Source organism: Triticum aestivum, chromosome 6A, assembly GCF_018294505.1.
Source record: "Triticum aestivum cultivar Chinese Spring chromosome 6A, IWGSC CS RefSeq v2.1, whole genome shotgun sequence".
NCBI classification, from domain to species: Eukaryota; Viridiplantae; Streptophyta; class Magnoliopsida; order Poales; family Poaceae; genus Triticum; species Triticum aestivum.
The window spans coordinates 54,136,407-54,152,068 of record NC_057809.1 but is presented as its reverse complement, the minus strand read 5'-3'; the positions used below and the strand labels follow the sequence as shown (position 1 = coordinate 54,152,068).

The 15,662-nt window shown below is 45.8% G+C and overlaps 1 long non-coding RNA gene across 2 annotated transcripts; it reads right to left on the bottom strand.

Moving 5' to 3' along the window:
* Positions 1 to 4,010: 4,010 nt before the first annotated feature.
* Positions 4,011 to 7,567, bottom strand: LOC123131959 (uncharacterized). Of its 2 annotated transcripts, XR_006464434.1 has the most exons (3): positions 7,136 to 7,567; positions 4,529 to 6,896; positions 4,011 to 4,236 (listed from the first exon to the last, which is right to left on the bottom strand). It is a non-coding gene; the product is annotated as an uncharacterized lncRNA (long non-coding RNA). The 2 variants fall into 2 exon arrangements; XR_006464433.1 differs by having other exon boundaries at positions 4,011 to 6,896.
* Between the last annotated feature and the right edge of the window lie 8,095 nt (positions 7,568 to 15,662).

The window sequence follows — 15,662 nt, the reverse complement described above, 5'->3', positions numbered from 1 at the left end:
AATAACAATAACCCCCATCTCTCTTCATAGACCAGACCGAAGACAATAATCCCCTTCTCTCTATACTCCAGCACAATAAAATGGATGTACTACTTTGTGGTATCAACTAAATAAACAAAGGCTTAAAATAACTAGTTTTTTTCATCTCAAACTAAAATGAACTCCAAATCTCTAAGCAACTTAGTTAGGTGTCAACAATTCTAATTAAGCTATGCAGTTATTAATCACCAATGGTCCCGTCCTTTGATCTGAAGGGGTACTAAAAGTAGTAGTGTTCGTTTTTAGACAAGCAAAGAACCTTCAAATGTGTTTGGCTCATAGTTTTCGCTGTTATTAGATCAAAGCAATTAAAAATGATGATTTGTACTAACTGCCGGAACAGTTCAGTGCTGCTACTTTTCAACATTATTACACTTCTACACATTGCGTAGCTGCACATTCGGAATAAAAAAGACAACGAAATTCCAATGAAATCTCACCTGTCAAAGAGGCAGTGTTGTCGAGGGAAAGGATGTTGAGGAGGCAGAGCTGCTCGCGAGAGAGGAGGGTCGACGGTCTGCTGCTTCGACCCGCGGCTTGGTGCTCGGCGAAGCTTGCGGGGAGGCCTGCTCGGGGAGGAAGCGCGCGAGTAGGTTGGTGGTGAGGAAGGCGTTCCATTGAGGATGGTAGCCGCTGGTGGAGTAGCTCAGCGACGATGGTGGCATTCCGCATCGATCAGCTGCTCGGCGACGTTACTCTGGAGTGGGGCGACGCGGCAGTGGTCGGCAGCATTGGGGTGGTTGTTGGGGCGACGGAGGGGACGAGGGGCTGCCGTGATGGGGGGCGATGACGGCAGTGATTTGGTTGGAGGGCGGCCGTGGGCGATGGGATGGTTCGGGGAGGTGGCGGTTTGTAGTCCGGTGGATTTGTGGGCGGAAGAGGAGCTGCGGTGGTGGGGAGCATTAGTAGAAAAAGGGCCTTTTGTCCCGGTTCTAGAGGGCCTTTTGTCCCGGTTCTGGAACCGGGACTAAAGGGTCGTTACTAAAGGTCCCCCCTTTAGTCCCGGTTCTTATACGGACCGGGACTAAAGGCCCTCCACGTGGCTGCTGCCTGGAGGTCCACCTTTAGTCCCGGTTGATAACACCAACCGATACTAAAGGATTCTTTTGAAAAAAAAGATTGAATTTTTTTCCTGATTTTTAGATTTCTGAATTATTTTAACCTCTAATCTCTAGTTACCCCTCATCACTGCTTAATTTAATCTCTAATCACCCCTCATCATTCCAAATCATCTAACTTCCCGAACAGTCACCCATCCTCGCACGCTTAACTTCCGGGTTTTATTCTCCCTCGTTTCCAAGTCTGCACTTGTTGTTTTCCTAACAATAGTAAGATGTCAATCCTATTAACCCTCAGGAGTTTAGCTTGAGCATGAAGTCACACATTTCACTGTTTGAGTTTGAAACTATTGTTCTAAAAAACAATAATTATTTAGTAACACCAATATTTCTTGAATAAGTAGTTTGACCATTGTTTGACTACAGTTTGACCAGATTTGACCAAAATTCAAAAAAACTAAAATAATTATTTAGTAACATTGATATTCTTGAATAATTATTTAGTAACACTAATACTTCTTGAATAAGTAGTTTGACCATAGTTTGACCAGATTTAACGAAAATTTAAAAAAACTGAAATTTGAGATAACTTTTTTTCCTTTTGGAATTTGAGGATTCTAAAAATTTGCAAACAGGCCATAGGCCGTCAAAATCGGATGCGGATTTTCGTGCTGAACATTTTGATATATTATACGTTTTTTTCTGACATCGCATGCAAAAGTTATAGCCGTTTTACATTTTCCCTACACTTTTTGCAAAACATGTCCAAATTTAAGTTTTTAAATTTTCCTAACTAGTTGATGTAGTAACATAACTACATCTCGAAGGATGTTAACTTTTGAAGTTTTTATCATTTTCTTTTGCTTTTCACAAAACTGAAAAGGCGATACACCGGGGGGGGGGGGGGGGGGTATGATTAGGATTTGAAAATTGCACCATTAGTACCGGTTCGTGGCACGAACCGGTACTAAAGGTCTAACCTTTAGTACCGGTTGGTGCCACGAACCATTACTAATGGCTAAAGGTCTAACCTTTAGTACCGGTTGGTGCCACGAACCGGTACTAATGCTACCGGTTTGTGGCACCAACCGGTACTAATGCCCCCATTAGTACCGGTTCGTACCACGAACCGGTACTAGTGGGCATCGCACCCTTTAGTCCTGGTTCGTGGCACCAACCGGGACTAAAGGTCCTATTTGAACCGGGAGTAATGCCTGTACGGTGCCCTAACCGCTCGAACCGGAACTAATGCTCACATTAGTCCCGGTTCGTAATGAAACCGATATTAATGCTCTTTTCTGGCCGAACCAAAGCCATGTTTTCTACTAGTGGAGCTACGCCGGCAGCGGTCTAATCGAGTCGAAGGCTGCTGCTCGCCGGCGGTGGGAAGGTCTGGGGGCGACGAGGGCAGCGGTGGATCTGGTGGAGGACATGGGTGGAGATTTGGCGTGATTTGGGGGCGGGGGTTGCAGTCTGATAGAGGTAGGGCCGAAGGTGGGGGCAACGGTTTTTTTACCCGCAAAAAAAGATACCCCCCTCTTTGCCGTCTGCCCCCTCTTTGCCGTCTGCCAGCAGGGGGATGGACCATTGCAGTGTACTAGCATCCAGTGGACCCCACCAGCACCTCTTTGCCGTCCGCTGGCCAGCAGACGGCAAAGAAATGACAGATGGCAAAGACCTTTTTTGCCGTCTGCCAATTCTTTGATGTCCGTTGTTTGGTAGCTGATGGCAAAGATCTTCTTCGCCGTCTGCAAGCAGATGACAAAGAACTGGTAGACGGCAAAATCCTGATTCCAGTAGCGTATGCTGTCATCGAAGAGCATTATAGTATTTCATTCTAGAATACAAAGGTGCCAACGGGTAGACATGTTACAATAGAATCACAGTTTTGAATGAATTGGTATCTTTCAAAGCATTAAGAATCTCATAGCATATTTTGAACTATATGATGATGCCAGCATATACGGATATTAGGCGACACTGACATGTTGCCATTCTGAAAGATCATACCATATTCAGATAAGTCTAAACCGTTGAACTTAAGCAAAAGAAAAATTGCATCTTGTCTTTATTTCAGCATATATGTGTAGTGGGATACCTAAATCATAAAAGCAAGAAATATCAGATGACGGTGTCCCATCTTTACCATTACTAGATCATCGATGGCGCTTTGCCTATAATGGCGGGAAATTTGATAAATATGTTATGGCATGGAATATTGATGTTAAATACGAAATAAGTTACGTAGAATTTAAAGACAATGAACTTTAAATTTTTGATTAACAGGTCGGAGCACCATAGCGTACTCTGTGTAGCGTAGTTGTAAGATCAGTCTCTAAAATCTGATTCCAACCTGCTAGGAGTTTTAGCTACAACATCATATTGTATGGTAAAAAAGACAACTATAAAGACGTTGTACAATCAGCGTTAAATAATCTCCCTTAGCACTGAAATCGGAAACACACAGATCAACTTGTCTTGTTCTTGATTTTACTGCATTGACAGTTTATCAATTGATTGATTGATTGATTGATAGATATATGTAATCAAAGGGATCATGACATTACTTCACGATATCTGGGAAGGTCATTCTTAACCATCTTGAGAAATGTTAGATTAACCTTCACTATTTTATGATAAAAACTTCAGGGCATAATCTCAATTAGATCAGCATGGGTCTTTTTTATTATCATGTACTTTGCATAATCTGTCCAACTAAATACTCCCACCTTCCCAAAATAAGCGACTCAACTTTGTACTAAGTTTAATACAAAGTTAGTACAAAGTTGAGTCACTTATTTTGGGATGGAGGGAGTACTAAATTTACGTGACCTTGTAAAATTAGAAGGGATATTATTGATAATGTTATTTAACAAAAAATAAGAGACATAATTAGGCTAATAACATGAATAGTGAAAAAAGGTGATCCACCAAAAGGTATTGATTTTACTTTATAACTTGAACACCACATAGGAAATTTCTGACAGAAGTTTCTAAACCACCTAAAAATGCTTGCTTTTGTAGTACTTCCATAATAATTCTTCATGTCTGCATTCATGTTTAACTTCAGGAGATCGGTGTAAAAGGAATATTATGAAATCATAATGCACTATGCATCATCGCAGCAGAAGGAGGATGCCTGCAGCCCAGTAACATTGATGTTATTTGCCTGGTCATTAAGGACAGTAAAATATATGTTATAAGTGAACTGTGCACAACTTTATAGTCGAATCTGATACTTCTATAACCTATATGACCAAGCAAAAATGCAGGGTAATAATACACTTACCACTCTAAGCTCTGAATCTAGCACCATTTACACAAATTGAATACTTAAATGCCTAGAAATTATAAGCTCGAGAAATTTCTGGCTAACAATACACTGATATGATGGCATCTATTTTATTGTCAAAAGTAGCAGTTTCCCCTACCGGAGCACCTTTTGCAAGGTATAATCAGATTCTCCATCTCTTAATTCAAATGCGTGTCTCATATATTCCTGAATTCAACTGTCCAAATATTAAGAAGCGGACAACTCCGGTAGCTCTTGAGCCTACACATTGTACCTGAAACATAAATGGTACGGTAAGTTGATATGAACATCCGTTACATCAATGGACAATGGAGGTTAATGGCATATGCTGTACTGAGTCCATGATGTAATCCTCGGCTCTTCGCACATATAGAGAATAAAGACCGTTGAGCACAATGGTTCCTCTTGTGCATTGCATCAAACACATGACATGTACACTGTCAAAGAAATCAAATTCTGGATAGCTTCAAGAAACACGGGGCACAAAAACTTAATTGGGAAGATAGTTTGCTTGAGCAAAGCCAGCCACCGCGCGCCGTGGCTGCCGTTGCCCCGCTTGTCGGACGATCAGTGCACGGAGCACCAGTGAAAGCTTCACCATCCAAATATTTATGTTACTGACCTTTATATTTTGCAGGAAAATATTCCAGACCTTATTTCTGCGAAACGAATAATTAAGCATACTTTGTATGCTTTGAACATTGTTTAAAGAAGTAGAGAGGGGATCGGACCATATAAGTTGATTTCAGTAAGCTTCCCACTGCTGGCCACCACTGTCGATACAAGATGTAAGATCGAGCATTACAGTAAAACCTTCCCTTCCACCTTGGCTTCACCTCCAAGCCGCTAAGAGAAGCTCAAAGCATTGCGCCATGCAGGTGGTGCAGGAGGCCTGCGCCGTGCTGCTGGAGTGCGTGCTAGGGCTTCGACTGCCTGGCCGTCAGGAAATGTAGAAATTAGTCATGAAAAAGGCAAGATGGAGAATTAGGCAACCAGGTAGAGGTTGCCCTGAATCACGAAGAGGTACTTCCCTGCCCTTGCGACATTTAGCCCACTTCGCGATTAAGGTACAGCTAACTGAAGATCCAACGGTGAAGAATGCCAAGTTAATGAAATCCAACGGCCAGAAATGCCTAATTACTGAGAGGGCAGGGATTAGATGCAGTTTTACTGTTCTCAACTAGAGACCATGCTGGCGCGCGTTGCCGCGCCCTTCTATATTTGCTATATTTGCTATAAAAAGATAGGAATTTCTATAAATATATGAAGATTTGAAACATGCTTGTAAATTTGCCTGAACCAACACATAAATATCTTAGTAATTAAACTAAAAGTTAGCTGACACGCAGGGGAATAGTGTGAAGTTGGTCAAGCCTTATCGATCTTTTGTTTGTTGATGGATAACTGTTTTGTTGTGGCACCACATAGTTAATAAGTTCTGTTGTGGCACATCCTGTGTTTTTGTGCTTATACTTGAGCCAATTGCTCTGCTAAATAGGAGTATTACAAAGCAAACATGAATGAAATGACACCTCAGCTTTCATTTTCTTCCACACACGTTTTATTGTACTGGAGCTTCACAACTCAAAAATAAAAATAAATTGCAGATTCAGTAAAATCAAGCACCTATTTTGTCCCCTGCTTTTTATCCAACCTTTGAATGGAACAAGGTATTACTCTGTGAATATAAACTCAAGATTAATAATTAAGAAAGGAAATATACCTTTCATGTTGATTTCACAGTTGTCTTCTGTGTTTTTTTGTGCTCACACACCCTGAACAGTTCTCCTAGAGCCTTGTAATTAACACCCCTTATATTCTCTGGGAAATCCTCCATGGTGAAGGTTTCCATTCTCATTTTTCCCCAGACGTGAGGATGCATATAGATTAAAATCACCCGTAGTTGATTTCATGACCGATGGGCCCTCGGCAAATAGAGGATCCGAAATAATCATTAAGAATATGACCCGTTGAGTTCAACATCCTCCAAAAATATAATCATGGCTCGACTGGAATTAGTACTACAATATATAGCATCGGCCATGATGTTATACTCCCTCTCAACACGTTACAAAGCCATGAATATGAAATTAAATTGATGTATGCGAAGTAGAGTAGCAACAATTAACGTCATCATCACAATGTAAAAAACATTACGGAAATTTAAAATTATACCTATCTTTTTTCAGATGGAACATAATTAAGCTTACTCTCAATCGTTGATCAGAACCAATGTGAAATCCTCACCTCACAGAAAAAAAAGGTTACCATGATAACAATCAAGAAACCTATTATCCCAATTTTAAATCAACCCAGAAGGCGTCAATGATGGGCTAAGCTTGCTGAGTATTCAACCTGAACCACAGTCCGTTACACACCAAGGAGAGGAACGACCTAGGCAAGAATGAGTGTGTTGGTGGCGGACAAACACAGTGGAGCCGATGAACCCAGCTTGGAGTTAGCCCCATGCGAAGTTGCCGAGCGTCCTGACAAAAGAAGGCCCGAGGAATCAGGACCCAAGTAATTGGGCTAGTAACTGACCTGCAGCACCATCGGACGCGATGCAACATGAAAAAAAAACGGGGACACCATCTCAATTTACCACCAAATTATACATGAAAGAGGGGAAATAGAGACAGTGGGCAACCTAGCCAAGAAGAACAATGTGGGTCGTCGGGAAAAAAACGGACACTCCATGGTACATATGCAATTATAGAGATCTCACCGTGGATGCACTGAAACCTCGTTGTGGTCACCATGGCAACGCATCCTTCCCGACTATCTCCACGCCAGCCCCTCTGAGCCGCTTGGGGGGACTCCTTGCATCGTGGATTCACAAGAATCTAGCTTGGCTTAGGGTTGCCAGGAGGTGCTCACCCTGCCTCCGCCCGGGTGATCTAGCAAGACTGGATCTGGCGGTGGCGCAACCAAGGAATCCACACATGATGTAGGAATAAATTTGGTTCAGATCTCAGTGGTGTAGCGCCGTGATCGATCTGGGAGTGGAGCCCTCCCTATTGCATCTTGAGGGTAAACGTGAGAAAGAGGATGGTGGCGGTTAGGCAAAGAGGAGGCGGCGTTCCATGGATGGTGGTGTTCGACGGTGGCTACACAACCGCCCAGGTCGTGAGAGAGAGACGAGAGGTCAGGAGAGGGAGGCGAGTGGATTTGGGTGGGCTCATCACGAGAAGGAGTAGCGGCCCAGTCCAACTTAACGCCGGACCCCCAAAATTATTACCAGAGGAGCGGCCCATCAAGGCTAGCGCTGGTTAGAAGCGAATGAAGCATCAGAGCCCTCAGTAAACACTACCCCTCTCGTTAGGGTTTCACCTTCCTCTCGGCGACGGCGTCCCCGCCACCGTAGAGAACCGCTACCCCTCCCTCTACCCTCCCGCCAGTGACCGTCGGGGCTCGCGGGGCCTCGCCGGCGGTGCCGGGCAGGGTTTTCGGGCTAGGGTTTTCACCGCTCGCGGGATCAGGAAACCTCGAGCAAGAAATCTAATGGAAGGAGCGCCATCGGGATCGGGCACCAAAAAAACCGATCTGGAGGCGATGATGGAGGAGTTGGGGCTGAAGGAAGATGATCTCCTGGACGTGGTCGTGGAAGATGAGGAAATCCCTGAGGAGGCGACCAGATGGATGGCGATTGCCAGAGTTCACACGGAGAAAACCTACAACCAGTACTGTTTTTTTAGGAACATGAGATCTGCTTGGGACCTGGCAAAGGAAGTGAAGATCGGGCCATTAGAGGGAAACATATATACCTTGCAGTTCGGCTGCTTGGGCGACTGGGAACGGGTCATGGAAGAGGGGCCTTGGACATTCAAAGGAAAGGCTGTGGTGTTATCACATTATGATGGGGTCACAAAGCCTTCATCGATGGAGTTGAACAAAACTGATATCTGGATGCAGATTCATGATCTCCCAGATGGTTTCTACTCCAAGATTAAAGCTCTCTCGGCCATGGTGGGAGAGTTCATTTATGCCGAGCCCAAGTCGCAGGACTTTGAAGGGAACTTTGCAAGGGTTAGGGTTAGAATCGATGTCACTAAGCCCCTAAAGAACACAATTTCTCTGGTGATAAAGAAGAAGGACACAGTCCAAAGAATCATCTTTAGGGTCAAGTATGAACGTCTTCCGGACTGGTGTGATGTCTGTGGGTACCTTGGGCATCTCTTTAAGGAATGTGGAGATGGTGTTCATCCACCTAAAGCTTTAGTTTTTAAGGATCAAGAGGCCACTTGGTTCAGAGGACCTGGGAGAGGACCAGGAGAAGGCCAAGGGGCAGGTGAAGGCTCAGGAGGAAGAGGAGGGCGTGGCCGGGGCAGGTCGGGCAGAGGACGGGGCCGGGACCCGTCCCAGTCCTATACTGATGAGGGATACACTGGTTTGAGCACTGATGGCCGAGATAATGATGTGGCAATGAGCGAGGGAGAAAATAACAAGAAGAGAGGGGTCACGGCAGCAGAGCCAGTACTTGGGACACCTAGAAACACCAGCAAGCAATTGATGCTGCCCCCCCCCCCCCCCGGAAATACCACCGAGCCCTTCAACGGTGCAATAACCAAAAAGAAACAAGCTGAGCTCTACTACATCTGAGAAAACTGCAGGGAAGAACACGGTGATCACCAAAAATCTTGATGCACGTTTGGCGGGCCTCCAAAGGGGGTCGCGCCATGCACAATGAGTCTTCTATGCTGGAACTGCCGCGGGGCTGGCAAACCCGCGACAGTTCAGGAGCTTCGTGATCTCACGAGGCGGTTTGCCCCTCTGTCTTATGTATCTTGGAAACACAAATAGAGGGTAGTAGAGTAGAAAGCTTGGTTGGTACCTTGGGTTTTAATAAAAGTTTTGCCGTTTGCAGCATAGCCGAGTGTTCTATAGTGTCGAATGCCTTGGCAAAACCCAACTTCAGTAAAATAATTTCCCGTTTGGAGACATGACATTGGTGTATGTATTCGAAGGCCCAAGCCAGACAATCATGTATGGATCTACCACATAGAAAGCCATATTGGTTGCGATGGACAATTTGAAGGATGATTTTCTGAAGTCTATTGGCAAGAATTTTGGTGATCATCTTGAGGCAGCAGTTAAGGAGCGTGATGGGTCAATAATCATTAACTGTCTCGGGGGCATTTTTCTTAGGTATCAGAGTGATGAATCCATAGTTGAGGCTCTCCAAATTCAGTTTGCCTGAGTGAAATTCCTCACAAAGCTGATAAAAATCTGTTTTGATGATCGGCCAACACGCTTTTAAAAAAGCCCCGTTGAAACCGTCAGGCCTAGGAGCGCGATCCGCCGACATTTCCTTGATAACTGCGTCTATTTCTGCATGTGTGAAAGGAGTGGTGAGACTATCAAATCCACTTGTGATCTAAAAAGCTTGGACATGTTGAATCGCATAGGTTGAGTGTTGGATTTGCCTAGGCGATGTGTGAAGGCCTCAAAAAGAATTGACTCCTTGCCCACATGATCATCAACTGACGTGCCATCCGTCGTTTTTAGGGTTGAGATACAATTTCTTCTGTAGCTTTCTGTTTCCACCGCTTGAAAAAACTTCGAGTTTTCATCGCCAAACTTAATCCATCTGATAATGCATCATTTTTTCCAATATTCCTTCTGGTATTGCAAGAACCAGAGAAGATGTTTTTTAAGAATGGCAAAGTTCTTTTCAGGTATCGTGAGACTGTGGCGGTCCGCAATGGAGTCCAATTGTAGGATGGCTTTATTGGTGTTATCAATGGTAACTTTGAGGCAGGAAATCTTTCTACTCCACTAAGAGAGTGCATGACGAACAGACTTAAGCTTTTGACATAGGCTGGATGCGGCGTTCGAATTTTTTCCGTGGCGGATAGGTTTGTTCCAAGCCCGCTCAATGACGTCCATAAACCCAGGGTGCGCGATCCAGTATGTTTTAACCTAAAGATTTTGCTTTTAGGAATCGTGGTCTGGATAACCACCGAGCAAGGGATATATCTGAAACTGGTCCGCCAAGCGGATTGACAATCGTATTGGGGAAGGAGGCAGTCCAATTTAGAGAGGTGAAAACCCAGTCGAGTTGTTCAAGTAGTGGGTTTTGTTGCATGTTTGACCATGTATAGCTTCTGCCTTTGATAGGAACTTCCGTGAGCATCTGTTGTCGGATGAAATCGTTAAATATGAACATATCATGCATGTTACCACCAGGTTTGCTACGATTATCAGGTGATCGAATGTAATTGAAGTCCACGAGAAGGAGCCTGTCTTCAGCAGATGGGATATCAATGTCAAAGAGCCACTGAGTAAACTTGTCATGTTGTTCCCCCTGGCACAGACCGTACACATTAATCAATTTCCACCGATGCGCTGATTGAGTGGAAGCGAATTCTATGCCCAGAGCAAAGGGTTCTGATAAAAAGACATCGCCTGAAAACATGCTACTATTCTAGATCGTTATTATGCCGCCCGAGGCTCGTTGCGATGGTATAAAAGCAAACTTATCCAAATGTCGAGGGCATAAAACTTTGAGCATAGCAAAAGAAGGCGTTTTGGACTCCTGGAGACAAATAATGGTGCAACCACTAGCATTGATCGCGTTTGAAAGAGCTAAATGTTTATTGGAGGAATTAAGACCGCGAATATTCCAATAGAGCACATTCCAACTCTATAAAAGTACCATCGACTTAAGAAGCAAAATAAAAAGTATGCAGATAGATTAGGCGGAGGAGGTGGAGTCCTCAGGCCCCTTGGTGAGAGCTGCATCAGACAGCTCCTCAGCTGGGATGGCGCATAGTTGGGTGCCCACTGCTTGCATAGTAGTAAGTGGAGTTGGAGGTGGGACTGCAAGATCGTGGACTTCAAAGGCTTGTACTGCAGAGGTGTGCTGCGTAGTGTTAGTTGCAGCCGAGGGGATCAGACGAGGTTTAACCTTGGACTTCTGCTGGCGAGAATCAGAAGGCTGTGGGAGCCGGAAACCATCATACTTGGTGGATCTGTTGCTGCGTCAGAGATTGGCTGTATCAATGGGCACAGACATCTTCCCTTTGCGGTGCTTCTGAGTGTTGGGGTTCATGGTGTATCTCTATGAAATCAGGCTAGTCTCAGACATCGCGCTGCTCAGCGTATCCATTTCAGAAGAGAAGGATTCAGACATCACTTTAGTACTGGCGGAGGAGATCTGTTCGTCAGACTGAGCAGCAACAGGTTCGACAGTTTCAGTTATCTAAATATCTTCAGACTGCACAGCAACAGGCTCAACAGGTTCAGTTGGCTGAATATCGACTGACTGTATTACTTCAGACACATGCAACTGCAAAACCTCAGGCTGGGCAGAGGGCTCATTTAGCTCGGTGAGGATCATAGAAGAGCCAATGGTTGCGGTGGGCAATTGCCTGAACTGCAGCCCACCCGAGTTGACAGAAACCTGAACTTCTACCTGCAAGTTGGATCTCAGACCGTAGCCACTGCTCCAGGGGTCCCAGGTGGCCAGAACCGGACGAATTGCGGAAAAAAGAGCATTGTTGAGCAGTTAGCGAGGAGTTGGGTCTGCAAGTAAAAGATTCATGAGCATTTCTCCATGGGTGGAGAGTCCAAAGCGCATCCCTTCATTGTGCATTTCAACAGTGACAGTAAGATATTCTGCAGACATCACTGGCATCATCTCCTGATGGGCTGGGTTGTCCATAATCACCAAGGCAAAAGCAGACCCCGAGTGATCTGAGCTGCCCTCATCAGAGACAGTGATTGAGTCGTTCCATGCCTGAGTAGCATTGTCTTCTAGGTTGTTCTCAGGAACCAATCCATGTTGCACTGTCAACCCCTACGCGGCCAGCCAACCTTGAAAGTTCATCAGGTATGGTGGCATTTTGACAATGGGCGGAGCTGGAGGTGCCTGCCATTCACCCCAACAATTGTTGCCTTGCTGACCACCATTGGCCGGAGCTGCATTCTGAACAAGCCAATTATGCACTTGTTGTTGATAAAGTTGTTCCACGGTGAGCTCTGGACCAAACTGGGGATGCAGATTGCCGTCTGGAGGAGGTGGTTCTTCGCCTGCAGGTGGAACTTCAGGGAGGAGCACATTCCAATCATTGCTACACAAGATAGTGATTTGGACTGTCCAGCAATCCCGTGCACCACCCAGTTGCCACACTACAAAGCTTCTAGTGACTAGCCGCAGACTGATTACTCTAGCTTTGATCAACATGAACCTTCTATCCCGACGAGGGTTATACCAAGACACCAAGGATCCAAATCCCCCTAAAGACTTGTTAATGTAGTAATCCATTTGATAGTCATAGGGGAACCCAAAAAACATCATCCATATCTCAGGACCGAAAAAAGTGGTGCGCCTATTGAGAGCCTCATGATGCGGCGCAAAAGTAATGAGCAAATCTTCTTCCTCTAATTCCAGTGGGGTGGCAACAGCAGTATCTCTGAGGAAGGAATCCGCAAATCCAAAAATCCCAATACCCAGAGGATGATCACTGGATTCAGTGGTGAAAAGTTGGGCTTCATGAAGCAAACCTTGGATAGCAGTGCGGATGGCGGCCCGACGATGCAGAGGAACATATTGGCTGGCTTTAGCAATGACAAGGTAGTCGTGATTCAACGGAGGAATCGGGCTGTAACGCCCTCGATGCGGCTATATCTCCTACGTGTCGAAGCACGACTTAGAGGCATAACCGCATTGAAAGCAATGTCGCAAGTAAGGTAATCTTCACAACAACCCATGTAAATAGATAATAAGGGGAAAGGTACATAGTTGGCTTACACTCGCCACGTCAAACAAAGTACATAAATAGCATTACATCATCCAATCACTCATGGTCCGACTACGGTACCAAAATAAAAGATCAACCCAACATGCGACACGGTCCCGATCGCCCCAACTGGGAACCACTACCGATCATCAGGGAAAGACACATAGTAATGGCGTGAGTCTTTGTCGAACTCCCACTTAAGCTCAAGCGCATCATCTGGAATAGAGTCATCGGGCCCTGCATCTGGTTTGGAAGTAATCCGTGAGCCACGGGGATTCAGCAATCTCGCACCCTCGCGATCAAGACTATTTAAGCTTATAGGAAAGGCAAGGTAATATGTGGAGCTGCAGCAAGCGACTAGCATATAAGGTGGCTAACCTGTTCGCAAAAGAGAGCGATAAGAGAAGGCAAAGCATGAACAAAGAACTAGAGAACCACCTACGGCAAACATTACTCCAACACCGTGTTCACTTCCCGGACTCCGCCGAGAAGAGTGTTGGAAATATGCCCTAGAGGCAATAATAAAAGTGTTATTATTATATTTCTTTGTTCATGATAATAGTCTTTTATTCATGCTATAATTGTATTATCTGGAAATCGTAATACACGTGTGAATACATAGACCACAATATGTCCCTAGTGAGCCTCTAGTTGACTAGCTCGTTGTGATCAATAGATAGTCATGGTTTCCTGACTATGGACATTGGATGTCGTTGATAACGGGATCACATCATTAGGAGAATGATGTGATGGACAAGACCCAATCCTAAGCATAGCACAAAGATCGTGTAGTTCGTTTGCTAGAGCTTTGCCAATGTCAAGTATCTCTTCCTTAGACCATGAGATCGTGTAACTCCCGGGTACCGTAAGAGTGCTTTGGGTGTACCAAACGTCACAAAGTAACTGGGTGATTATAAAGGTGCACTACAGGTATCTCCAAAAGTGTCTGTTGGGTTGACACGGATCGAGACTGGGATTTGTCACTCCGTGTAAATGGAGAGGTATCTCTGGGCCCACTCGGTAGGACATCATCAGAATGTGCACAATGTGACCAAGGGGTTGATCACGGGATGATGTGTTACGGAACGAGTAAAGAGACTTGCCGGTAACGAGATTGAACAAGGTATCGGTATACCGACGATCGAATCTCGGGCAAGTAAAATACCGCTAGACAAAGGGAATTGAATACGGGATCGATTGAGTCCTTGACATCGTGGTTCATCCGATGAGATCATCGTGGAACATGTGGGAGCCAACATGGGTATCCAGATCCCGCTGTTGGTTATTGACCGGAGAACGTCTCGGTCATGTCTGCATGTCTCCCGAACCCGTAGGGTCTACACACTTAAGGTTCGATGACGTTTGGTTTATAAAGGAAGCTTGTATGTGGTTACCGAATGTTGTTCGGAGTCCCGGATGAGATCCCGGACGTCACGAGGAGTTCCGGAATGGTCCGGAGGTAAAGATTTATATATGGGAAGTCCTGTTTTGGTCACCGAAAAAGTTTCGGGCAATATCGGTATTGTACCGGGACCACCGGGAGGGTCCCGGGGGTCCACCAAGTGGGGCCACCTGCCCCAGAAGGCTGCGTGGGCAAGTGTGGGAGGGGACCAGCCCCTAGGTGGGCTGGTGCGCCCCCCCCACAAGGGGTCCAAGGCGCAAGGGAGAGTGGGAGGGGGCAAACCCTAGTCCAGATGGGCCTTAAGGCCCACCTAGTGGGCGCCTCCCCTCTCTCCCCCTCTTGGCCGCCTCCCCAAGCCCCATCTAGGGCTGGCCGCACCCCTTGGGGGGGGGAAACCCTAGATGGGGGCGCAGCCCTCCCCTTCCCCTATATATATTGGAGGTTTTTGGAGCAGCCCAACACATGAGAACTTCTCCCTCTTGGTGCAGCCCTGCCTCTCCTCCTCCTCCTCTCCCGTGGTGCTTGGCGAAGCCCTGCTGGATTGCCACGCTCCTCCATCACCACCACGCCATTGTGCTACTGTTGGATGGAGTCTTCCTCAACCTCTCCCTCTCTCCTTGCTGGATCAAGGCGTGGGAGACGTCACCGGGCTGTACGTGTGTTGAACGCGAAGGTGCCGTCCGTTCGGCACTAGGATCTCCGGTGATTTGAATCACGATGAGTACGACTCCTTCAACCCCGTTCTCTTGAACGCTTCCGCTTAGCGATCTACAAGGGTATGTAGATGCACTCTCCTTCCCCTCGTTGCTGGTTTCTCCATAGATAGATCTTGGTGACACGTAGGAAAATTTTGAATTTCTGCTACGTTCCCCAACAGTGGCATCATGAGCTAGGTCTATTGCGTAGATTCTTTGCACGAGTAGAACACAAAGTAGTTGTGGGCGTTGATTTTGTTCAATATGCTTACCGTTACTAGTCCAATCTTGTTTCGACGGTATTGTGGGATGAAGCGGCCCGGACCGACCTTACACGTACTCTTACGTGAGACAGGTTCCACCGATTGACATGCACTTGGTGCATAAGGTGGCTAGCGGGTGCCAGTCTCTCCC